This window comes from Melospiza melodia, chromosome 5 (genome assembly GCF_035770615.1).
Source record: "Melospiza melodia melodia isolate bMelMel2 chromosome 5, bMelMel2.pri, whole genome shotgun sequence".
Lineage (NCBI taxonomy): Eukaryota > Metazoa > Chordata > Aves > Passeriformes > Passerellidae > Melospiza > Melospiza melodia.
Genome location: NC_086198.1, coordinates 39,869,958 through 39,896,799, shown reverse-complemented (window position 1 = coordinate 39,896,799; position 26,842 = coordinate 39,869,958). Strand labels below are relative to the sequence as shown.

Below are 26,842 nucleotides of genomic sequence, written 5' to 3'. Positions count from 1 at the left end.
AGCAGGTATTGAAGAAAATCTTCCAGCAATTAAAAATAGCAAAGTAGGTTCTCTATCACTGAAGTACCCAGAAGAAACCTTGGATTACTAATCTCCTCTTTATATGAAATCTGCAAAATAACACAAACCAAGGCAGGAAGTACAAAAACATAACGATTTGAAGTCAAGAATGATGCAAGTGACCATAACTAGGGTAATAAACAAGGGAAATACAAATTAATGGTAAGAATGAAGTAAAACTGCAGAGAAAGTGGAGAAGGTACTTAGCACTGTAGTCCAGTCTGCAGTCGTTCAACATCTCCTGCTCGCAAAGCCAAGGCAGCAAGCTCAAATGCACGCCAGGTCTGGACTAACTAGTACCAGACATTAAAGCAGGAAATAAAATCAAACACAAACTCACTATATGTAGTCCTTCTCAACCTTATCTGCCAACAGCAAAAAAATGAAATTATATCCAATGTGTTGGTTTTTGCCATCAGGGTTTATAAAGGACACAGACCCCAGAACAAAATCCTCCAAAGCAGTAGAAAGAACCTGCGATCATCAGTTAACATAGTCCCAGCACTGTGATTTTCTCCACAGTAAAGCCGAGGTTTATCTTATGGTAGAGGTACAAATCTGGGAAGAATGGGGCCCAAATCCATGAAATTAACTCCCTCATTGAATGAGAAGACCATTCTCCCCAAACACTCTTTCTTGGCTGTGTTTTCTCTAAGAAATACAAGCAAGGAGACATAGACCAGCTCTAAAGTCTAAATATTTTAGACGAGATCCTTTGGTGCACACTCACTGTGGGAAAAGAGTAAGAGAGCAAACAATGAGAGATTTTAGACACACTTGGAGAGTCCTTGGATACTTTGGTGATGAATGACTGTAACCCCCTCTTTAGGACACAGTAGACTGTTTATTGCCTGAAGCACAAGATAGTGTTCCCCGTTCGTACTGCTTGTGTACTGCACTATCATACCAATGAAGCTACAATAGGGGCATTGTTTACAAAATAATTTTCAAAAATCTGTGAGATAAAAGATTATTCAGCATAGCAGCGAGGGCATTATTTTGCCTAGTTTATAAAATTGTGCTAACATACCTAATTGTCAAGCCGCACTTTTGGCAAGCAAATGGGTGAGTGGGTGCCAAGCAGCAGGGAATACAAAATGGAGTGAGAAAACAGTTGAGATTTGATGGTATTCTGCCTCCCATCAAAAAGTGTTCTTCCATGAAAACATATAATATACGTATGAGCAAACATTATAACTAAGACACCAAGAAGCATTCATAAATCTATTTTTTATATTGTCCCTTATTTCTCTGGAGTTACTATTGGGAAAAAATGGAATAGCAAGATTTGTTTAGTAGTGTTTCTTAATATTGAGCCAGATTAAGGAAACATGGATTCAAAAACATCAGGGGTCTTTCTAAGTCTTCACCCAAGACTGTTGCTACATGATTTCTGTTTTACATTATGTATTCATGCATGTTTGGTGTTCTATCTTTATTCTTGCACATACAGAGGTAGGTGACAGAGGTAAAAATTTCTGCCTTTGTCAGAAGGAAAGTCAAGCCATGTGGATAGTCCTATGTTAAGGCAGCCTATTACTTTAAAAGGGGCTGTCTATGCTTCTTGAAACACCTTACTGAAAACATCAAGCCAGGTTTCTAGTCCTACCTTTTAAGGTTGGTCTCTTTTACTCTACCTCACCATCATGACAAACTCCACTCCAGCCCTTTCTATTCTTCTCCTCTTTGGCTCTTTCAATCACTCCCATTACATCTACACTGGTAAACTGATCCCAAACACCCATCAAAAAAAAAAATCCCAGGCACTACCTGGGGGGGCAACAACTCCCGTCTGCCAGAACCACTCCAAGGAATATGGTAGCCTTTAGACAGCGCGGCTGGCCACAGGCTGGCTCAAACCTGTGTGTTCTCCATCTAACACATTAAGATGGATTTTGATGTCAAGGCTCTTGACCCCCAATCCAAATGTAACTGACAGTCTGAAGCCCCATATAAATTTTGCAGAAATTAAGTAAATTTAAGTAAAAATGCTAAGTCAGCATGCACATCAGTTGGTGTAGGCCCAGGTGTGCATGTGTGTTAGTGCCTATATGTAGGCATAAAGGAGCAGAAGCAGAGAGGTTTTGGAGACAGCAGGTAGGAGTCATGAGTTACACATGCCATGACCTCTGGGCCTTGTAAATCCCTGGTAGCACAAAAATTGAGACACTGAGAGGAGAACAAGTGAACACGTGCACTTCCAGTCCCCATTTCTCCCATCAGAAATTACAGCATTCAGACATGTACAAATCTAATTGTTTCAGCTGAAGTTAAATTTTTCTCCATATGCTCTATGTGTGCAGCATGTATGTTTGCCCATGTGTGAGTGAGTAGAAATAAGGAGTGAGGACAAGGGAGCAGCTCTTCTCCTCTGTGTGTGTCCTCTGTAGGCTCATTTCTGGTCCTCCAGAGCAAACTCCACTGCAGCAGTGTGGCTGTAAAATGCTGTGCTGAGCCAAATCCTCCTAACTGCCCAAATATTCTGGCTCTGTGCCAAAGATGCCCAGACTGAGAAACAGCTCCCACCAGAATTTCAGCATTCTGTTTCCACAAAAATGCCAGTTCACCCATTTTCAAAATTCAGAATTCATTACTTGCTAAACACCCTAGTTTTTATTATTATATAGCCACTGATACAGTAATTTCTTTATAAGTATGGAGGAACAAAACCCTCCCTCTCCCTTTAATCCTTTTACCTTCCACAAGTCCAATAAATTTCCCTATCTTTCTGTGCAAATGTCTGCTAAAACATACTGACTAGCAAGCAGAAATACATGTTTTGCTTCTCTAACTTTTCAGAGATTTTGTTTTCAAATATCTTTATTGAAGCACTAGAGATGAAATGTATAAATGTTATGCTCACATTCTTTGCAGCATTTTATAAGCATTTAAGCAAGTATCCTCAGAATTCATTTCTATCAAAAATACAGCCTTGCATACAGAATTGTTGCCATTAGTGAGTGTTGGTTCACCAGGGAAAGGGTAAAGAAGCTGTGAAATATTGGAGTTTAGTGATGTAGTTCAGCATTGCTTGGACTGGATCAGTCAGGAATAAGCTGGTTTCTGTCATCTCTCAGAAGCTGCAATTTGAATGGGTTTCATTAATTACTCACACATGTACAAACAACTCAGTTCTGTAAAACTAAGAGTTGTTTGTGCATGTGTAAATAAGTAATTATGCAGACATACACTTCACGTATTTCACCTATAACTAGTAGTAGGTGTTAGATTAGTTTATTTTAATGAAACTTTTAGTTCTTTTGTTATAGTTTAGTTTGTGAAAATTTTAGTTTAGTTTTCTTCTTTTTAGTTCTAGTGTCAGCAGTGCTATAAATCAGACTATGTCTCCCAGTTTCTTTGGGCTCTTTTAGGAAGTTTAAGTGGAGGGATTTAAGTTAAGTCCTCCTACTTCTCATGCAGTAATGCTAGACTTGTTCAAGTATAATCTTTAAAAAGCTTGAAGCACATGTATGTTCATCACTTAAGTAATATGCTTAGAATACATTATTTTGAAATTAAATTATGGCTACATTTCCAGCAGCTTTATTTTTGAGCAAGCTACCAAATTCATGAAAGCAGAAAAACAGCCTTCCCCCAATCCAGATAACAGCAAAATGAGCATATTCTGCCATAAAATATTTTACTTCTATTTATAATTTGTGTAAAGAAGTGAAGCTGATCTGGGTACAGGACTGATTTGTCCAGAAGGATCCTCTTTTTTTTATTTAAGGAGCATAACAAGCCTGCTATGAGAAATAAACAATCACACCACATATTCCACTGGCAACCTGTGTGAATGCATCCTATCAGCCAGCTCCTGCAGAGCCGTTCAGTTTGATCCCTGCCCAAGCCCGTACGGCCTCTCAGTAACCGACTCCATCTCCAGAAAAGTAATCCTGAGTCCTGAATAATCACCTCTGAGCCCTGTTAGCAGAAGGGTTGAGTTAAGCACAGCTTCAAGTGCAAGCACAGAAGGAAATCCCCAGCAAAGCTGCTAAGCCAGCAGCAAGGCACTCCAGGCAGAGGAAAGCCTTCCCTATGCACTCCAGGGCCTCAAGGAGCGCTCTCACCACTGGAGGATTACACCAAAGGAAAACCACTGCTCAACCTGCCTCCTTCTCAGTGGGAAGAAAAAGCTGCCAGTGCAGGTTGGGATTGGATTTGATCTCACTGGCATGCCACAGGTGTGCTCCAGGAGCCCCTTCTGGACCTACGAAGCTTAAGAGGCTTAGATAGAAAGTTATCTTTTGGGGGATTGTAACTCAAGCAGACATGATGACCAGAGAGACTGGTCTAAAAAAAGAAGGTGCCTGCTCCAGGAGTTTAGGATCCTACAGACTCAGGTGGAGTAGGATTGTGCTGTCCTAACTTAGCTACTTTTCACCAGAGTCCTTTCTTTATATTTTTCTGCAGTCATCTTCAGAGACAGCTTTGTGACGGTGTTCACAGGGGTTTTTGGATGAGGGAAGAGGTGAGGATCTGACTCCATGTTTCAGAAGGCTTGATTTATTATTTTATGATATATATTACATTGAAACTATACTAAAAGAATAGAAGAAAAGGTTTCATCAGAAGGCTGGTTAAGAATAGAATAGGAAGGAATGATAACAAAGGTTTGTGGCTCGGCTCTCTGTCCGAGCCAGCTGGGCTGTGATTGGCCATTAATTACAAACATCCAACATGGGCCAATCACAGATGCACCTGTTGCATTCCACAGCAGCAGATAATCAATGTTTGCATTTTGTTCCTGAGGCCTCCCAGCTTGTCAGGAGAAAAAATCCTAAAGAAAGGATTTTCCATAAAAGATGTCTGCAACACAGCTTTGGCTATTTGCAAGAGTAAAATGAATACGTGCTTCTAACACAACAGAAAAAAAAAGTTGTTTTCATCATTATCAACAAAGGATAATTCCCATGGAGCAGTTTAGCAGCTGACTACAATCTTTAGGTTCACTATTATTGAATTGTAGAAAAGATGCCAATGATTTTTCACACTTTCACCAGTATGCAAAAATAAAGCTTTTAAGAGAATCACTCCTCAAATCCCCCACAGATACAAGAGTTGTTATTTTTATTATAGTTAGTATATTTAATAAAATAGAAATATACCCATATTTCTAAGTGCACATTTGTATTTGGAGAATGTTTTGGTTATTTCAATCAATACTCCTCAAGCTCTCCTATTGCAGAAATGGATATGCTTTTTTCCTAGATTTATTTAGTTCAAAAACTTTGATTGATCACATCACCCAAAAATAATTGGCATCACACAAAACTGTATTCTAGTAGTCCTTTTGTGTTTTAAAACAAGTTCAGAGTTATACCTCGCTACTGCAAGTATGTAAATCTGTTTTAGCCACGAGAGTTGAAAAAACCCTGTGCTAAGTAAATTGTACTGGAGGGCTTTAGCAGCCAAAGCACTGCATCCTCTGGCCCAGCTGACCTCTGAAGATACCAGTGTTGGTGCTATCAGGACAGTCTGGCCAACTCTTTAGGAACAAAACTTCCTTTGGCAGCAACATAACCAGGCTCTAGACATTTCATTTTGAAAACTGGAGTTCTGTTATACTCAGAAGATTACAAGATGCTCCAACAAAAGCAGTTACTGAGCTTTAACATAAACCATAATTAGGTGAGAAAAAAAGAGCTGGACTAAATCCTCTGGAAAGAATTTAAATAATGAGGCTTGTTGATTTGTTTGAAGAGTTACTGTTTCACTAATAAGAGGGATCTATCTGAAGAGGACTGATTTTAAAGCAAGAGGTTGACATAAATGTGTTTCTATTCAGTGACATGAAAAAAACCACAACAATCTCGGCTTTTTCCCTGGTCTGCATTATCCACTGTAGTGCAGTACCTTGGCAAGTGCCCACCCTACAGCACATTACTCCAAAGTTACCTGAAGGTAACAGGGAATGCTTCTGTTAAAACATAGACAACTCTGCTCCCACGAAAATTAACAGCCAGGAAAGCCCTGTGGCAGGAGATCACAGACCTGCATCCCAGGAGTGTGGAGAAAAACAACTTGTGTTTATAGGGGATCTTTGTTCCTTTTACTTTATCCAACCAAGTCTTACAGTATTCAGAACTTCATTTTTCCACACTAGCTTTCCTCTCCCCATGGAAAGGAACAATTCTTCATCATTTTACAGGAACTCATTCTAAGCAAAGTTAGTGCTGAATCATGCTGAAGGTGGCGCCTTTAAAAGGGGTTTGACTATGCGTGATTCCTGATGAATTGCTTTCCTTCATGGTGAGCTCAAAGCCAGGCTGCTGAACAGAGTTTCTAGCCATTTGCACACTCTCAGGTTCTAAATTGCACAATTTTGCTGCTTTTGACTCAGTAATGGAGCAGCAGCAGCAAGGCAGACACGTCCATCACAAGGCCACCTGTCACCCCCCCATATCACACTAACTCTTTTTATCAAGATATGAGTGTGAAGAGAATCTGTAAATAAAGTCTGACAAGTGGGGGTGGGAGGGGAAACTCCACCCAATATGTATTGACAGCTTCTGGTCCCCTTTCTGTCAGCAAGTTTTGTAATATATATTCTTGCAGCAGACAAACAAATTTTGTTGATGATTGCTATGCATACCTCCAATCAATTTGCTTTAAATTGATCTTATCAGCTTACTCATTTGGCCAATTAAATCTCCAAATGCATAGTATTTCTCAAGTTAAAAACTGGGACCTGTGACAGGTATTAAAAATGTATCACAGGCTTTGAAAGGGATGCTCCTATGGCACTGAGAAAAAGAGGATGGACTTTGGGGAAAAAGGAGACTTACATTTGAGATTCCAAAAGCTTTGATGAAATCAAAGCTCCTCTTTCCCATTCTTATGCCTTTTTATTTTTTGGCCTATCCCTCTGTGTTTACAATATTTAGCATATGTTAGCATCTATCACATTCATTATAAAAACTATTTTTGTACTTATCTTTTGCAATTCAATACTTATTTTGGTTTTATGGTTTTTTTTTGTTTGCTTGTTTTTTTAGGAAGATAATAAGAAAAAAAAATCTTTCCTTGATTGCTTGGTAAGCATTTTATCTAATATATATATGGTACATTTTTACAATTTAGAATAAGGTGTTTGGTAGGAAAACACCCTGAAGAAAAGTAAATAATTGTTCTCTTTGAGAACACAGAAGCCATATGTAAAATCATGCTTCTTGTATGCAACAGAAATGACTGACGTATTATCAGAATGAACCAATATAGATGAAAAAAATTCATCCTCTGGAGATCAAGTAGAGGCAAGTACATTAAAAGCCTACTTTTTCTCTATTTTATTTTAACAAAGTCTTTTTTTATTCCAATGGTTTCTTAATAAAATGTAAAAGAAATTCACTTAAGAGGAACCAGAAATAATAGCTGCTGTCCATCTGGCCACATTAATCTTGCATTATCATCTCCTCAGTAGCAGAGGAGGAGAGGAAAATCCCTTTGTTTTATCCTGTGGATGAGGTTTATTGGTGCATCCCTGAAACATTCCCAGTTTCAAGCTGGGTCTCCCACTCCAATCAAAATCATAAAACTGTGCTAGTCCAAGCAAGTTAGGTCCCTACCATGACTGCACAACAAAATTGCAAAAGAAATCAGGTCATCAGTCGGTGATGGCCACATTCTGAACACAGCCATCAGCTGGGGTCTCCAGGCATGACCCAGGTGTTACCCTGACCATTTCCAAATTCCACCTTGAAGTCATGAATGCAAAATGCATTTAAAGTCATAAATGCATATGCAAAACGATGGAGATGTCTCTTCTAATCATGAATTTAAGCATCTAGAGCCACCTTGGCTGTCTTCTGAAGGCACTTTTTGGGGCATTTCTGATTGATTGGCTGGAGTGTGTTGCAGGGGGTGGTGGTGAGCTTTTAATATATTATCATTATCATCATCATCATCTCAATTCTTTTCTCATCTGGAAATCTGCCTATCTTTGTTTTGTTTTTCAGACTATTGCAGCTCATTTGGAAGCACTTTCTGGAGCTGAAGTCTCAATGGCTTTTCTGGGACTTGACTGGCTATGGTGAGCTGCAGAAATATCCAGAAGCAGAGAACCCACAGAGCCTACACCAGGCTGTAGGGCCCCATGATGAAAAGAGGCCACAGCCACGCTGGTAGCAAGCATAAAATGAACAAACATTTCTGCAAGATGCAGCTGTTAGTTAAGGGGATTTAGATTTATTGTTAAGAATGCCATTACACCAGGCAAACCTGCATTCAATTCTCTAAATAGAAATGATGACTGTGCATAGAGCAAACACACCTCAACATATGTAGTTACCATTTACTCTAAAAAAATTAAAAAAAAATAAATATTCGAGCTGATAATTTTAGTAAAAGCTTTAGAATGCTAAAACCAAATAAATTAAGAAAAGTTAGCTGTGAAACAGTCCCCACCTTACTTCCAAGCCTAACAGCACTGGGTACCCACCTACTGTGATTCAGAGGGCAGAATGGACACATGCTTCCTCCTCAAATACTTTTCCAATGGCTAAAACATGTTCAAAACAGTCTGAAGTCAGAGCCTAAACTATAGACTTTGTATAAAACCTCAGAATTTTAATCCACCTCCTGGATCCATGTATTTTGTATCTCCCCACACCATCCTTATTTTGCGCAGGGATGTTCATGGTGCTTGGCAAGGGGAGACTGGCTTTCCATAAACCCCTTGCATCTATTCTGGTCTCTAAAGTTTACTATTTTATATATACTGTGTAGGGGGATACAGTATGGGGAAATGAAGGTGGTACAGAATGTAATCTTATCCCCCAATGAGTTGCAGCTGCACCAATTACTAAAGATTAGGGCCAGGCTGATGTTAACAGGCCACAGCTGTGGCCAATAAGAGCAGTGGTATAAAAGAGTGGATTGCTGGCATCTGGAGTCAGATGGCTGCTGCAAGGACCAGGGACAGTTAGTGCTTGGAGGAGCTGCTTACAGAAAGCACCAAGGAGGTGTGACTCTCTAGTGGTATGGAATCATTGCACTGTAGTGATAATAGAACTCTTGATAGATAAGATAATGAATGGTGACCCCAATGTGATTTGGGGCTAAGCTATATTGCCCTATGGTTTTGGGAAAATGGGATTTGACCATATAACCCCGTAGATTCAGGGAAACAGGATTTGAATACTAAATTATTGGCAAAATATATCAATTACAGCTATTAGTGTTTGTTAAATATGAAAATAAGCACTTTGTAAACTATGCAACTGCGTTAACATTTAGAAATATATATATCTGTACTATAATATGCTGTTTGAACACTTGTTTAACTCTTAGCTCTAAATTAAATGTATAAGTATGTCATAATGTTAATTTATTTGAATATGTCATTCTGGAAATGCTGCAACTCTGTGGTTAAAAGAAAAATGGGGAATTGTAGGGGGATACAGTATGGGTAAATGAAGATGGTCTAGAATGTAATCTTATCCCCCAATGAGTTGCAGCTGGAGCAATTACTAAAGATTAGGAGCAGGCCTGATGCTAACAGGCCATACCTGTAGCTAAAAAGAACAGTGGTATAAAAGAGTGGATTGGTGGGATCTGGAGTCAGATGGCTGCTGCAAGGACCAGGGACAGTCAGTGCATGGAGGAGCTGCTTACAGAAAACATTGAGGAGGCACGAAACTCTAGCTGTATGGAATCCTTGCGCTATAATTATAATAGAACCTTAGCTATATATGACGACATACTCTAAAGCTGCATATCATGGAAAGTGTCTAATAATTATATTCACAGCACATCAGGACTCTTGGTGAAATTCACACCTACAAACAGCATGGCATACTTAAAAAAAAAAAAAAAAAACAAAAAAACAAAAATAAGATTAAGAGGACCAAGCTTCACACACATTTAATTAAGGTTTCCCAACACCTTGGGGGAAGATTCCCCAAACAGCTCTCGTGCAGAGTCACAAGGGCTTCAGGACCCCTCACAATAGTACCAAGATCAGCACATCAGAAAGCATGGAATAATTTCTTTTTCAGGGATAATTACCAGAAGGAAGTAGAGTTTAGGGCTGCTCTGCAGAGTCGTATAGATACAAACTTTGATGTCAACTTTTTTTCTCACTGAATAATCTCACTGTTAAACTGGCAGAGCCTTTGCTACAGTGTTAGGAAAGATCTGGACCTAAATATCAATTCAACAAGGCTACAGAATTTTGGTAACAACAGTTACTTACAAATATATGAATTTGATACATTTGTTATCACCCAAAATAAACATATTAAATTCAGACTGATTTAATAGCAAAATTTGTATGTGTTATACTCTTTTTAATACATGGAGCAAAACCAAAAAAAGGCAACAGCAGCAATACCCAATGAAAAAACCCTTCAACAAGTATGTTTAGGAATACTCAGAACTAAATCACCAAGATACTAGAATTTAAAACCTGACAAAACTGACAATTTTTAAGAAATGCTAGGTTATTATTTATACACTAGGATAGAGCACAGCCTTTCTTCAAAATGCTTTCCTGCAAATGTTTCATCAGATTCCACTCGGAGAACAACAAATTTCACAAGTTCTTTGTGTTTGCAAGGATAACAACAGCAAATTTAACATGCGTTCCTTAGAATGAAGTAGATAAACTATAACATCATTCAGAATGGGTCAAAGAGAAAAATGACTGTAAGTTTACATTTCATCTATAACACATCTGTTTCCTCTGTGAGAACTCTGTAATAAAAACCAAAACCAAAAAAAAAAAAAAAAAAAAGACTGCTAACTCAATCCATATCTCCATATCTGAGATTTAAATCTGTGCCTGGAACTCATCTTTGACTTTTTAGTGTAGCTGATGTGGTTTTAATGATATCACATTTAGGCAACTGACTAGAAAGTAAACAGAAGGAAGTAATGTTAGGTACTCTTAGCACTATAATGCAGTCAAAAATTCTTGAGGCAGATCCTTGCAGCAGAGGCTTTGGAGATTGCTCATTTACTCACCCTTCTGTTGGGTTCAGGTGGGTTTCCATGGGGAGGTGATGCAAAAAAACCACATCCTCATCCCCATCAAAACAATAATTAGCCAACTTTAAAGTACCTAGCTGTTCAGGTCAAGTACTGGTGCTTGGCAATTGCATCAAATCCTTCACCACCAATGCCTCAGGCAGGTAAATGAACTTGTTAGGTTCATTATACAGTAAAATTGTTTCTGGAGATGCTTACTACAAACCAAACCAAAGACTTGAGCACTGAGGACCATATTTCCTGATACCTCCAATGCCTTGTAAGAGTTTAATCGCAAAAACTTGGTCATGGATTGAACACCCCAAGTAACTCAAACTGTAAATGCTTAAGAAATTGATGTCTGAGTTAATTCAGTTAGCTATGTCTGCAAGAGCGTAAAAGAGAGCTATTTTTAAATGTGCTTGTATGTGAAAGACTGATATTTTGTACATTTTACTAATAATTTTTAATCTTATCCACACCAAAAGCTCTAGAAGTTATAGAAACAAAACTTGCTGAAGATTTTTTTTATTATTTTTAAACTTAGTAAATTTTCACTGGAATATGTGGGAGGGAAGGAAAAAGAGACACCCAGAAAAGTGCTTGCCTTATTTTCCAAATATTTCTTATAAAATAAGCTGTAACATATGCTGAGTACTTAAATAGCCTAAAATCAAAAACACTTCTCACTTATCTTTCTAAAAATGCTGGTCACTGCTTAGGTCTTCTTTTCCATTTGTGCAACAAGCCTGAGTGCCAAAAAAAAAAAAATACCATATGTCAAAATAAAACTTTAGAAAAAAGGGGAGTGGAGGGGGATAGCTTTCATTAATTTCAATTGAGCAGAGATTTTTTTTTTGAGGGGGATAATTATGAACATACCTTACCTGGCAACAAAAAAGAGGAAAAACATCTCAGGTAAATTCTTGAAGCCAGTGGTAATTTTTAATTTACTCTGAAATTATGGTAAATTCTGGCACCTACAAACAGTGTATCCAAAAAGAAATGAAGTACATAGAGGTGCTGAGTTTTTCAGAATTCTTATCAGATTACAATGCAAGCTGAATGCATTTTTTTTTAAGATGAAAACTACAAGAGACAATGGCGTTTGCAAAATAATTTAGCCATTTCAAACTTAAAATTAGGTAATTAGTTTTCACCATCTAATTTTCTGAAAGTTAATACACTTCTAATGGTTAAATATTTTTATTTTCTTCACTGGACATAGTTTTAAGATCTCATCCAGTTTAAAAATCCAAACAGTGGGGTGGTGAATTCACTCACTGCTTTTTATTTCCTGAAGTTTGGGAAAATAAGACGATATTGCAGCTCTTGTGATAAAATAACAAATCCCAGTGAACAACTTCCTAGGAAGGGAAGGGGACTTCTTGTCTGAAAACAAAACTGATGCCACCCAACAGACTCTTACACCCAAATACTGCCAAGGATGAGGGGACTTGTTCCGACTTGCTCTGGAGCCCAGATGCTCATGCTCAAGCTGCCCATGCTGGTGTATCCTTTGGATGATAAGGAGCACAAAGGTTCAGGCACCCAGCCCTGCTTACAACCAACACCTGGAGATCTGGGAACCCCCTCTGTATTCTTTTGGAATGGCTGCCCTTCCTAAGGCCAAGGATTTCCTTGCTGTCTCCCTCCTGGGTACCCAGAAAAGCAGCATGTGTGGCATGGGCAGTGCTCATGCCTTACAGATCAGCTGATAATGTGCTGATAACCCCAACAGCCTCTCTCCAGTGTCTGTCTGCTCCTCCTGCCACCCCACACCTGCCCAGAACCACCAGCCCTGCCCCAGCACCTCTGTCTGTCACAGACATCTTCTATGAAAAATCCTTTCCTTAGGATTTTTCCTCCTGAGAAGCTGGGAGGCCTCAGGAGCAAAATGCAAACATTGATTATCTGCTGCTGTGGAATGCAACAGGTGCATCTGTGATTGGTCTCATGTGGTTGTTTCTAATTAATGACCAATCACAGCCCAGCTGGCTCGGACAGAGAGCCGAGCCACAAACCTTTGTTATCATTCCTTCCTATTCCATTTGTAGCTAGCCTTCTGATGAAACTTTTTCTTCTATTGTTTTAGAATAGCTTTAATGTAATATATATCATAAAATAATAAATCAAGTCTTCTGAAACATGGAGTCAGATCCTCGTCTCTTCCCTCATCTAAAAACCCCTGTGAACACGGCCACACCTGTCAGTGCTCTCTGTGATACTCTCTAGAAACAAAGCAGTGTAAACTCTAGAATAAACCAGTGTAAACCAGAACCACCAGCCCTGCCCCAGCACCCCTGCCAGTTCTCCCTGTGATACTCTCTAGGAATAAACCTAGACTCAAGGGTAGGCACTGATGCTCATCTCACCCATCCCTGCTATCCCACTAATGCCTGCTATCATCTGGAAACAGCTCTGTTTATAGATGAATAGCCTTGATCCAATTGCTACATCTGTTACCATTTTACTGGCAAGCACAAATGTGCACTTTTAAAAGTGTGTTTAAATATCACACTCTGACTCTTCTCTTCTTAGAAGCTCACAAAGCTCCTTTTCTTCATGCATGGTTTCAATGATTGCTGCTTGTTTTTCTCCACATACTTTTAACATAACCCCCTCCAAGGACTGGCAGTGTCTTTATTTTAATAGTGTTTTAAGCCAACTTTACACTTTGAATATGTACTGATAAGTTTTTTTTGGTTTTTTTTTTCCTTCCAGAGGTAATCTACAGTAGATGAAAGAGCAATGTCATTGACTGACACCTTCATGCAACTCACACTAGGTGGTTGTAAGGGACAAAGTACTTCTGTAAATGTTAACAAATGGCTTTTGCTTAATTCTTCTTTTTAGCCAACACTTTTGTCTTGGTACAAATCTGTTTCATATAAAGGATGTTCAGTAAACCAATCATTCTATTTAAATTTTGTTAGTGTAGTATGCTCTTCTTGGGGCCAATAAGTATAAAATGTTGGCTAAGAATATACTGAGTGAAGAGTCTAATTTCACAGCTTTGCAGGATTGGTACTTTTAAACACCGGCTTACTGTATTTACTTTCTTAAAACTAAATGGATGAAGATGGTTGGTAGCCAACAGAGTGCCTGCAATGAGGCTCTAATAGTGAAGATTGTTAAAGCTCCTTTGTGTTCTTAATAATAGTCAAAAGTTTGGCCAATAACAGCTCCAAACCTGCAGTGAAGAACAGGAGAAATGCAGGTTTGAGTCTTATCTGAGGTTGTATCAATTGTAAATTATTTTCTTTAATACTTTTAAAACTAAAACGTGCTGTCAGCTTTGCTGTGCTTTAAGAAATCCTCAACTCTTTGCTTGATTAGAAGGATGCTGGTGCATTCAATAAGGTTATTTTCTTAAAAGATAATTTCATAAAAATCAAAATAAATTGTCTTACTGACCACAGATCGTGCTGTATGGCCAATAGGGATAGATGTCTCTGCTACTGAGCAGTCCCAATACCCAGCACATGTGCTGGTCATCTCTCAATTCATTGTCAGGACTCCCCCTGGACATGCACCCATTTTCCTTTCCAGTCCAGGAAATCTGACACACAAGAGGCACAGTTCACCTCAGCTGAGTTCAGCATAGGTGGCTGTCTGATAAGTTTTGTTTTTGTATTAAATATCACTATATTAAATATTAAGCCTTAAAAAAATGTATTCTTATTTTAATCTTATTAACATCTCTAAGTTTCAGTGATACCTAAGAAAACCCAATAGTTACAGGAGTGACGTGCTCATAAAGAACAATTTTTGTCTTTTAACATAGTCTATATTGTAGACTATATCTCTTAATATTATCTTAGTTGTTCTATGCCATAAAAACCACCTGAAATCAGTCTTAATGGCTATTCAGTCCTTTCAAACAGAGCAAGAATTCAAAATATTTGCATTTCTATGAGCACTTAAGTATGATATGTCTACCTGCAAGAACAACGTGTTGTGACAAAATTTATTCCTTCCATCTTACCTTCTAATACATCCTCATCACATAAGTTCTCAGATTTTACTCCCCTTGAACAAGAAGTATATACCATTACATGCTTTTTATTTTCACCTGCCTACTCTTTTGGAACCAATAATGAATAATTGCATCATACATCTTCTCCTGTTTCTCCTTTTGTTTACAACATCAATAGACTAGAAAGGCCAGTAACATCCAGATCTCTACAAAATGAATGTGTGCACTGGTACACAGAGAATGTTTCAGCTGTTTAACTTTACTGTTCTACTGTCTATTCGCAAATGCTGACAGCTTTATTTAGTTCTAACCATTTATATTGACAAAGGGATCAGAAGAATAATATCTTGCAAGGGGAATAAGAGTTCCACAGTTAAGTACCTGAGACACTTTTTTTTTTCCACTTGTACTAAAATTATACAACCAACATTTCTAAAGAGTTGAAAGTCTGGCATTGTATTTTTTGTATTTTTTTTCCTTCTTTTTTTTTTTTTTTTTTTTTTTTTTTTTGGGAATTTTTTTTTGTTTTTTCTGGGTTTTTTTGCTTCTCTTAAAGCGTCAGCTTGAAAGTAGGACAGCAGGGCTACCCAGAGGATCCCTTCTCAGGACACATCAGACTTGTGTTGTTTCCCTGTGAAAGTTAATCAGACTAGTCAGTTTAAGCAAACAGCATCTTTTAAACATTAATTTTGTGAAGGAAACTCCTTTGTTTTCCAGGTTACTTAATACAAAATTAGTGCCTTTTACAGAACTGCCATTAAGATTGTGGCTTTCTGACCTGTTCTGCCATGATATAAAAAGAGCTGTGTCCAAAATTCCAGGAAGCTTTTCCATAACGTTATTGAAAAATAGGTTTGAGACACAGATACAGAGTAGTTTGTTGATGTATACAGGCAGCACCAAATGAATATTTATTCCAAATTATCCTGCAGCTCTTCAGTTAAGGGACCCCATGAGCTTTTAGAGTAAGTTTTTTCTATTCAGAAATCTTAATGACAACTGACATATTTGTCTTTTGCTATCTCTTCAGTCCTTCTCTTCTGCCAAAGATATTTTCTCTCTGAAATCCTTCATCAATTAATTTGAATACTTCTTTGCATAACATTCCCCTTGCCATATCCTCTTAAAAAGACATACCTGCAAAATTCCTTGAGGGATGGTTTTCTGCTGTTTTCCCATTTGTTAGTTTGGGTTCTCGGTGAATGATTGGTATTTGTGCTTTTCCCTAGTTTTCCTGTACTGCTTTTGGTTCTCTGTTTTCCAGATTTACAAACCCCTACTGTTCTGTTCAGCCCACATTCCCTTCCAGCATCTCATGTTCATATAATTTTTTTTTCCAAGTAAGATAGAAGCAGATTTAGAGATCCCCATAACTGATTTCTTCCTGCTTCTGAAACTAAGTATATCTTGGGTATCTTCTCCGAACTTGGTGGGTTGCATAAGCTGCTCTATTGCTTAGGGAAAACAGATTGAGATAATTAAAATAACATTTTAAAAAGAAAGTAAAAGGTAGAGCTAATGTATGGCTGTTGCTGGCAGCATCTGTGTTCCTCTCTAATGCATCTTAATAAGTTTTTGTGTCTAGTTCAAAGATATTTTCCATGTTGCAGCAATATCTCCTTAACCTAATTTACTAACATCATGTTTTTGAAGCAACTGGTAAAAACAATGTTGCTAAAGGGAATTTTTCATTTATTCTAGTGCTAAGAATCTCATTCATATTTTCTGTTTTGTTGGGTATGGTATCAGTCTGTTATTGCTTTACTTAAAAGACAGGTAAAAACTATTACATTTCACAGTGTATCAGTCTTTCTGAATAAGAGGGAAAAACACACTAACAGTAATAACAAGTGCGCAGGATGCAAAAAAAAAAAAAAAATCTATTGTACTGAGGTAAGCATTCTTTTCTGAAAACACTTTTGTAATTTTACTTCCTGGTACATGAGTCTTATAGTATATGAGGCTTTTTTACTAAAATACTTTTCTTCTTCCTTTTATAAACACATTCTCTTGTTTCAGGAGAGTTAATAAAATATTGCCATATGTTTGCAATTACCGAATATATATCTAAGGAAATGTAAATACTGTGCAATGTCTGTTACCTTGTAAATTTCCCTCACTGCCCCAACCATCACACAACCTCATCAAAGAGTTCAACTTACAGAGTTCTTTGAAAGGCACTTATAATTTATACAGTTCTGATTACCCTGACAGTGTCAAGAAACAGTTTTGCAAAGTCTGCTATTGCTTGAAGAAATGTCAACAGCTTTGCCTCATGGGGGGAGATTGTCTAAGATTGGAAAAACAAAAAGGAAAAGACGCTCAAAGAACCATAGAAAACATAAAGTAAACTCATTGCACTAAACCAAGCAACACTTGAGTTTGTCAAATTCTGCTTCACTTACTGGAAAATCAAAGTCTAGCAATTGTCAGAAATGCCTTTGAGTTTTCTGCATATTACTTAATTGTCACTGTGAAGAGAGTCAAATAATCTTAATCACCTTTACACACAGACATAGACATAGATGAAGTGAATAAAAAACAGCCCAGTGTTGCACAAATGGCAAAGAACAATCTTCCAGTTTACAACAGTAAACATTTGTAGAAATATCATGGAGGAGAAAGATTTCACATCAATAATAGCAGATTTGCCACATCAGTACTTTTTAGCCTGCCAATAAAGCAGTTTTAAATATTTAAGCCAAAAATTGTAATTCTACATAAACAATCCCTGACTTCTGTCAACACATATGTACAGGGTGTTTGTGTTCTCACAAATATTCAGCTATACATGGTTGTAAATAATTTTGATATAGGTCAGTTTAGTTTCTGACTGGAGCTGGTATTTTAGACTATTTTTTAAATTATAATTTCACAAAGAGTCACTCTACCAAATGAGGTCCATCTGCTTTATTCACAAGTTATTTTAGTGACTCTCCAGTAAATATGTTACTGTTCAAAAACCAAAAAAGTAGTGGGGATCCAGGAGTGGATCACAATAAAATGCAGGAGTGCCAAGTGACAGACACATTTTGGAGAGCAAGTTGTCTCAGTGTCTCTCACTTTTGATATTCAACCAACCCTATTCTTCCTGATTTCTGAGTGCCAGCTATCACGTGTCATTTGCCCAGGTGGCCAACAGCTTAATGTAAGCTGTCTGTTTAATTGTAGTGAAGATCTGATTGAAATGCTGGCAGGTAATGTTGAACTTTGAGATATTCTGGAAGGGTTTCTTGTGGTCAGCTGTGCTGATTTGACTTCATCACATCACATCCAGGGAACAAAGGTCTCAGGTGACAGCAGCCAATTTCTTGAGCAAGGCATGCCAGGTGAGATAACACACTGCTAGCTGCTGGGTTACCCCACACACACTCTTCAATCCCCTTGCCTTCAAGGGGGAGTAGGAGCTCAGGGTTGGAGATAGCACAAATCCATGCAGCTGTTTTAGCCTGGATTTCTGTGAAAGACCTTTTTTTTTTTTTTTTTTTTTGTCCCAAAGCATAATTAATATAGTGTGTTTTTTGTTGTTGGCAAAGGATTTTACCCAAGAACTCCAGGAATACAGTAAAGCATATTTTGGTCAGCTATGCTATGATGAAGAGTTGAAGCAGTAGCTGAAATATAAGTTTTACAGGTATTTCTCATCTCTTCCTTGACTGAAAATAAAATCATATCAGTGAATGGTATTCTGGATATCACTCCTTTCCTGAGTGCCTGATTAAGAAGGCAGATAAATCCATACCAGTAGGTTGTGTCTGGTATGAACCAGACTAAGTTTAGCTGCTGTTCTCCATTCCTTGCATTTTTTTTTAAGCCTTCATGGCTTCATATAGGACCCACTTCTTTCTGAGAGAATAGTTTAAAGAGCTAGTTAGATGGAAACACTATTAAAAACAGGAGAGATGAATTCTACAGCATTTTGTGTGAGTGTTGACACATTTCATTTGTGTTTGATGATCATACCTTTGTTCCCTGGACACGATGTGATGAAGTCAAATCAGCACAGCTGACAAAAAGAAAGACATCCTTCCAGAATATCTCAAAGTTCAACATTACCTGCCAGTATTTCAATCAGATCTTCATTACAATTAAACAGACAACTCACATAGATGGGAACATACATAGATGGGAACACTTCTGCCATGAATCTCCCCTAAGCAGCAGTTTGTACCTGAGTGTATTCAAACATCACATGCCTCAACATTTCAAATACAGAGCTCATTTTTTAATACAAGGCCTCACATTTGCTGAAGCATAATTGCAGGGCCATATGCACTCTGAGAACAACACAAACTACTTTTCCTTGCTTTCATTTTAATATACCAGAGTAAAGTAGACACTGAGATGTCTCAAGCACAGCGATGACATTTTCCTCATTAGGTCTGGGAAAACTATCTGCTGGACATGAAAAGGTTTGGAAGGAAGGGAGATACCAGAAGTAGCATGGGCAATACACAAAGAAAAAGATGACATAATTGACAAGCACATGAATAGATGCCTTTAATGGCTACATGCACCGTCAAGCAGCTGGATACAGCTTGGCATTTCTCTGGACTAATCCACTAATTGACCAAAGATTAAAAAAAAAAAAAAAAAGAAAAATTCTCTGGTCTTTAGTTTGGAGGGTTGTGCAGTATAGCAGATCTTTTGGTACACCAGCAGCACCAATAAATGTTTGTGGAGGCAGAGAAAGAAAATCAATGCCAGTCCGTGGCAGAAATAGCGTGGCGGGGGGAACGCTAAAGTTTTGTTCACACTTACATCAGCCAGGTACTAAAAAGACTCCAAGTAGGACAAGTGTGGGGCAAAACACAGATTTTGAGACAACAGGAAGTTGTCTCAACACTTGCACTGTTACTGGAAATTTGCAGGATTTGCATAGCACTCAAAAGAACTTTAGAGGAAAGTAATAAACCTACCAGGAGAGCTAGAGGCTCAGAGTTTTTTTTTTCATACACTATTGCTAAATATCGCAGAGAGAGCCAATATCACATGGAAGATATCACAAACAGAAAGAATACCCAATGAGAGAAATTAATGAAGCTTAGGAGTAGATAAGCTCTCTCCCCACTACTATGGGTGTACTTTTATATCGCCAATATATCATTTTTTTAAGTTTTTCTTTCCTCAATCAGTTTCAAACCTGTCATTTAAAAGTGTGCAAGTCTTTCTACAGAAACAAATTCAGTCCCCCTCATGCCCTTCTGAAGTTGTCCATTTGCATAGCATGCTGTTTCAAATGTGATTTATTAGTAAAATACATGCTTTAATGACTTTCCTTGTTTCTTAATTTATAAACCTGAGTAAATGGAGATTTTTCCCTGTTAAAGTTTTCCGGATCCTATTGCCTTGTGCGAGCAAAACAGTGGCCATTAATCAATGCAGTTCACTTAGTTACACCGAGAAATCCCTATTGTCCCAGCATTTGGGCAGGCAGCAGCTTTTTAGGACCAGCCTCAGCTGCCTGCTGCAGAACTGCACCCAAGATGAGCTGGGATTCCTGTCACCCTCATCTCCCCTTGTTGGTTTTCCCAGCTTTGATAGAGACAGGGCATTTTAAAAGATGTTTTTTTCCATTATCAGACTCGATGAATAGTGAGACACAAGAGATGTAAAACTCAACGCCATTCCATCAGAGGCCTTTCTATCAAATTTTAAAAATTCTTTACAAATCCATTCCCCACATCCTCCCATTCAAAGTGAACACCATGGGAACAGGGCAGCACAGTGCAGATGGACATTCAAGTCTGAGAGGCTCAGATGAGGGTAAGAGGAAGCAGACCCTGTTTGCCATGCTCCAGAGGGGTTGTTCTCCCTCTATAATTCTAATTTAAACCATGCCTTTTTATCTGGAATTCGGGGTTGTGGAAACAGAGGGAAAAACTCCCCCCACTCCATTTCCCCCACTCCATACACTGGGACAATCTTAATGTTAAACCTGCTTTTACTGCACTGTGAGAGCAGCTGTCTGAACCATATCAGCATTTTGCATGCATTGTTAAAGTCAGGAAAAAGAAAAATAAGTTAATTGAAAATGTGCTGCAGTTTGTGCCAGTTCATGTCACCCTGAAAGAATTCCCACCCTTGATACACACTTCTTCAAGTATTTACAGTTTATCTGTGAGACTCAAGACTTTCATTACATAGAGAGCGTCAGTTTTTTAAAAAATTTAAAAATGCCTGGAAATCCAAAATTTCCTACTTTTTTGTTACTGGAATTGGTTTGAAAACAAAGGAAGATGGTTATGAAGTAAAATTTAGATTAAATTAATTAAGATTTGTTTGTCATCTTTTGCAGAAGGGTAGAACCAGGTGACGTTACTGAGTACAACGGCAAGAGAAATACTTTTGCTTAACAATTTGCAATTCAATTATTTTTCCTTTAGTCAAATTAAAGCTGCACTTTTATCACTTCACTGGTATTCCAGTGGTCACTGATGAGGCACTAACAGAGGGTGTATTTTGCACAGCCTGCAGAACTCTACAGTGGCCCTTCTGACAACTGGTGAACTGCAGCTCAAACATCTAACCCACGTTATAAAAAAGACAAACAGTGCAATACAAACAAATTAGCCCCTCCAAAATATACTGTCATAAATCAGAAAACTCCCCAGGTGGCTGGGATAACTGGAAGCCACCTCAAACCACTGTAGGTTTCCCTAGCAGTTATTATATAGACAGATATTAACCTGTTATCAATGGCTCATCAAGATCTCCCAACTTTTCGTCTTCCACTTTTCCTCTCCCAAGGAAAAGCACCAAACAAATCCTCTTGTGGGCTTTGCCATTCAGAATTTCCCCCTCCTTATAATGAACCAACAAACCAATGATGGCAACAATCCTATAATTGAATTCATAAGATGATACTAAAAGTTTTTGCTAGAGGAATGAGATCTAAGAACTTGTTCATACCAAAACTTCTCCAGTAAACTATGAACTATTCTACAGTTATGGCTGGTAGAAGTTACCAACTTTATTTTTAATATTCCTCCTAACATATTGGAACATGAAAGTATTGAAATATAAAAATAACCTATATCAATATCAAGTTTTCCTGATGAGTCTCATAAAGATGTCCAGAAAAATAAAATTTTTAAAACTTAAAATCAAAAATTAAGTGATTGATTCAGAGGATAAAAGATGTACAGTTCCAAAATGGACTAATGGTTTTCGTTAGCATTCATAGTCTTCCAATACTCAATAGGAAAAGATTGACTGCAGTATTTTAATGACTTCTGAATAATTACCACATGTAAGTATATAACCAAACTTTGCTCATTTACAAATTGGAGAGCAGCAGAGTAAGATGAATGGTGGTTTCACTTCTGCTTATTAGAGGCTTTTTTGTGTCAATGCGTCAAAGGAAAAGAAACTCAAATCCTGTAGATATGGGTCTCCAGGGAGGACAGAGAGTCAGGGATTTTCTGATGAAAGTTTTTTTTTTTTCCTTAAAAATTGGATTGCCTGAAGGAATGTGTGAACTAGTTTAGATGAGAAGACCCTTTCTGGTTCAAAGTGGGAAAGGAGGGGGAAAAAAAGCCCATTTTCTCTTACCTCTAAATAAGTAAAATCTGTAAAAATTAGAGCACTTAACTGGAACACAGAACACCTCTCCCAACTTCATCCCAGAAATCTCTCCTAGACACTGAGCTGCAAAGAAAACTTGATTTTTTTTTTAAAATATAATTTAAACAAAGAGGAGTAAGTAAAAGACATCTAAGAAAACCAGCTGAGTGCTGGTCACTGTGCTCACCTTAGATGTGAAAAATTAAGTCTCCAGTACACCTAAATCAAGATAGATTCAGTCCTTTAAAGTTCAAGCAGGTATCCTGCTAGCTTGGGTAATGACTACCCTTATAAATGTAAGAACTGGTCACCTGCTTTTCATGGAGAAGTTTGAGGTTTTCTGAGTGTGTAATAACGTAATGATAGCAATGAAGTCTTGAAATCCACCAGCAGACAGGAGCACCTGGAGGATCACTTTTCCAACATCACCAATATGCACACCCAGCGTGAGTCGTACTAGAGACTGTACAAGTCCTACAAAACAAACTTAAAATTTACATTAAGGCAGCAATTCGGCTGCAGGCTTTAAGGATGATTTTATGTCAGTTCTGGTTTCAGACAAAACTACTTTTGCTGTCATTTTACTTCCTAAGACAGCAGAGAAGAAAGGGACTGAGGCACAAGGTAAGAACCTGCTGTGCTGAGTAACCCTCCACGCACACTCCACTGCTTTCCCCTGCTGAATCCATGGTCCATTAAGAAAATTAAGAAGAAAATCCCCCCATTTCACTACTCCTAGATGCCAGTTTGCTTTTCTTTCACTCAGTGCAGAATACCAACACATGGAGATGCTTTGAAACATTGCCACTGAGGTTTCATTCCTCCCAAACAGACTAGGCCAAAGCACTGAAAGCCAAAGGCTGCCTCCACATTGGAACAGAGAGCAGCATCAGAGTAGTGAGAGGAAATGCTCTACATTTCAAATAGGCTCAGCTGAAGCAAGACCATCATCCTTAACTAGTCTAATTAGGGTATAGGACTCAATTTGGAAAGTACATTTTAATAAACATATGTTGAGGTGCATTGCATTCCTCTTGAAAAGGCTTCAGAAGTACGATTACACTTTACAGATCTATGAAAAAGAACAGATAAGCCTCATCTTTGGAATGGTGTTATGTAAAGTTTCTTTCTTCTCTAGACTAGCACAAACAACAAGATTAAAAGCATTTCTGAAATAATCCAGGATGTACACAATGTTGTCATTTCTACAGCCAGTATCACGTTACACCTCACACAGCAAAATAATTAGCTTGGGTTCTGTGTTTGTGTGTGTAGTGTTGGTTGTGGGGGTCTTTTAAAAAAGCACTTCAATATGGATCTACAGATCTGAGGGAGAACATAAGATGCTCATGATATTAGACTAGCCACTTTGAATCATGCCTAATATAAAGAGCTAAGCTTCAAATAGCTTGCAATTGTTAAGAGTTTTCAATGTCTATGAAAAGACAGAATGACTGATGAGGATTCAGAATTAATTGCAACTTGGTGTCAGGACGTGCCTGCCCTAAGTAATGCACTAATACCAATAAAGTAAACCCTTCTTTAATTGTACCCCATAAATGAGATTTACTGTTGTCCATAAAAAAAATCTTCCGAAAAAAAAATCTATCTGAGCAGTTTTTAATTTAACAGGCAAATATAGTGTTTTGTATCAATATACTTCTTTTTTGTCTTTGCCCCCAACAACTCAACTCAGCAGAAGACTAACACACCAAAAGTTCCCTTTATTGGAGTGCTTGCTGACATGAACTAAATTGTCAAATTAACGACAAAATCCTTAGGGAACCAAAATCACTACATGGGAGCAATCCCTGTGCAAAGGAGCTTTAGCTGAAGACCAAAGGAGCTCACATTACTTAATAAACTATTAATGTTACAAATTTTTAAACATGTCAGTACAATAGTACGTTATACACATCTCCTTACAAGAATTCCATCAAGTTGAGTTTCTCTGATATTGGAACAGTATTTTGGTACAGTTTATCATCTTTAGATAGATAGATAAAGTGGAACATTTTAACATCCAGAGTCTTTAATTTTAAATAGATGTTTATGTTTCATCAGATTAAAGTTGGAGCTGAAACATTCATAATGAGCTTACTTACTTTAGTCATCATGCTTTAATAAGAATATTTAAAAATTCTCAAGAATTGCTCGGTGTGGGGACCATTAATTTGGAAGAAAAAGCAATGATTAGATGTGTTCCATTTCAGAATTTCTTGCTTTTCCTCAGGAGTAAGTGTGAATAATAAATTCAATAACAGGGACAGGGAGGCAGAATGGGAGGGAGGGAGGGAGAATGAGGGAGGATGCAGTAAGATTTGCATAAATGTTAGAATTTTACTTTTGACCATTACTATTTTTTTCAATTATAATCCTTTAAAACAAAAAGTCCAAAGCATAGCAAACAAATAAATAGAATCCCCCTAACCAAAACACCCCAAAATTTTCCTTCCTCCTTTCTTTCTCTGTCTTACTCTGAAGTGATCTGACTCATTCATATTTCCAGTTCTAGGTGAAATCCTTGTCAAACACTGGCAGAAATCATGAAACTACTCATTGTAAAATGTCCTTTTCACATTTTAAATTCTTTTGGCATTTACAAGCATGTAAAGTGTTCTTCATTACCCACTGTACAACACTGGGAAGCTACCAAGATGATAATTTTGATCAAAATGTACCAGGTTAAACTGAAAATGAGGATTTTGAAAGGGGAGTTTGGTTCTGCGGTTCTACGGGCAAAGCAGATGCACAAGTAGCAGGACTAAGGGAGCCCTTTGATCTCACCTACCTTTCATGTATAATTGACAGTGGTAATTTGGTCTCAGGGATGATAGAAAGGCAGCTGAGACGTTCTATGAGATGCCTGTGTACAAGAGAGAAGCAACAGATGCTTGGTACAAGCTGAAAGGGAAGCACAAAGCTGAGGAGTCGGCATTGACGGCGCCGCGGTCGCGCACAACAGGGCAGCCCACACAGCCCTCCCACTGCAGCTGGCCTTTGGGCAGCCTCTGGGTCACTCCTTTTGCCCACACAAGGGAAAAGAAGCTATTGTGCTGGGAAACACCCAGAAGAAGGGAACAAAGCTTTCTCTGCAGAGAGCAGGGGCAGAGCGCAGCGAGGGCACGGCAGGAGAACGCTGTATCCCGAGAAACGCTAGCTGAATACCCTTTTTTTTTTTTTCTTGGTTGTGGGGTTTTTCAAAGGACGAGGAGAAAAGAGAAAGAAGTTTTAATCTAACAGATCTCATGGACATTTTTCCAAGGCAGTAGTTCTGCTTTGATTCATTCCTGGCTGCTTGTGACAAGCAGTGAGAGTTCCCCTAGGCATGCAAGCAAAGTTCTGGAGCATGAGGTGTGCGGGTTGGTGGTAAGAAAAGAAACCTCTGCCTTCACCCCTCAGGTCTTTCTGGTTGCAGTAGCCCACTTCTGCCTCACCCACCCCTCCAAGAGACCTTTGAAACAGCAGGAAACAGGCTGCAATGACAGTGTTAAGGGAGGCAAAGCTTTAGGTTCGAGTAAGGTGCAACCACAGAATCATTAAGTTTGGAAAAGACCTTTAAGACCATAAAGTCCAACCATTAACCCAAAACTGTCAAGCTCACCACTAAACCATGCCCTTAAATGTCACATCAACATGTGTTTTTATATACTTCCAGGCATGGCAATTCAAGGACTTCCCTGGGCAGGCTGTGCCACCGCTTGACCAACTTTTCTGTAAAGAAAGTTCCCCAGTAGCCCATCCAACTATCCCCTGACACAGCCTGGGGCTGTTTCCTCTCATCCTGTCCCTGTTATCTGGGAGAAGGGGCCAACACCCGCCTGGCTACCCCTTCCTTTCAGGGAGCTGTAGAGCGTGATAAGGTTGCCCCAAGCCTCCTTTTCACCAGGTAAACACCCCCAGCTCCCTCAGCTGTTCCTCATAATGTACAAATTAGAGCTTTTTTTAATTCTCTGGAAAAACTAAATATAAACTAAAAAATATCTTTATAGGTAGAGGTGTTGACATTGGTCCTTTAGGGGAGGAGTGGAGACATTGGCACTTCGATATTTTGGTTAAAAGAGCGAAAACTGAACTCTCGTATGTTTTCGAATAAAAAGTCACCTAAGTAGAAATGGGAAAAAGAATTAAAAATTTACTTATGTGCAGGCAAGTTAACATTGTAATTAAGTTTTAGAATGAGCACAGAAAAAACATTCCTTCAATGGGATCGTTTCAGTACATCAGAGATAGCACAAATAAAAACTTCACAATACAGAGAGGTCCAAT

The 26,842-nt window shown here is 38.3% G+C and overlaps 1 long non-coding RNA gene across 2 annotated transcripts in view; it reads right to left on the bottom strand.

The window, feature by feature from the left end:
* The window catches only part of LOC134419040 (uncharacterized), a 151,371-nt gene extending 125,836 nt beyond the window's left edge, over positions 1-25,535 (bottom strand). For both annotated transcript variants that reach the window (XR_010027947.1, XR_010027946.1), the window contains exon 1: positions 25,365-25,535. This is a non-coding gene — a long non-coding RNA (uncharacterized LOC134419040). The remainder of the gene's footprint in view (positions 1-25,364) is intronic.
* Positions 25,536-26,842: the final 1,307 nt, after the last annotated feature.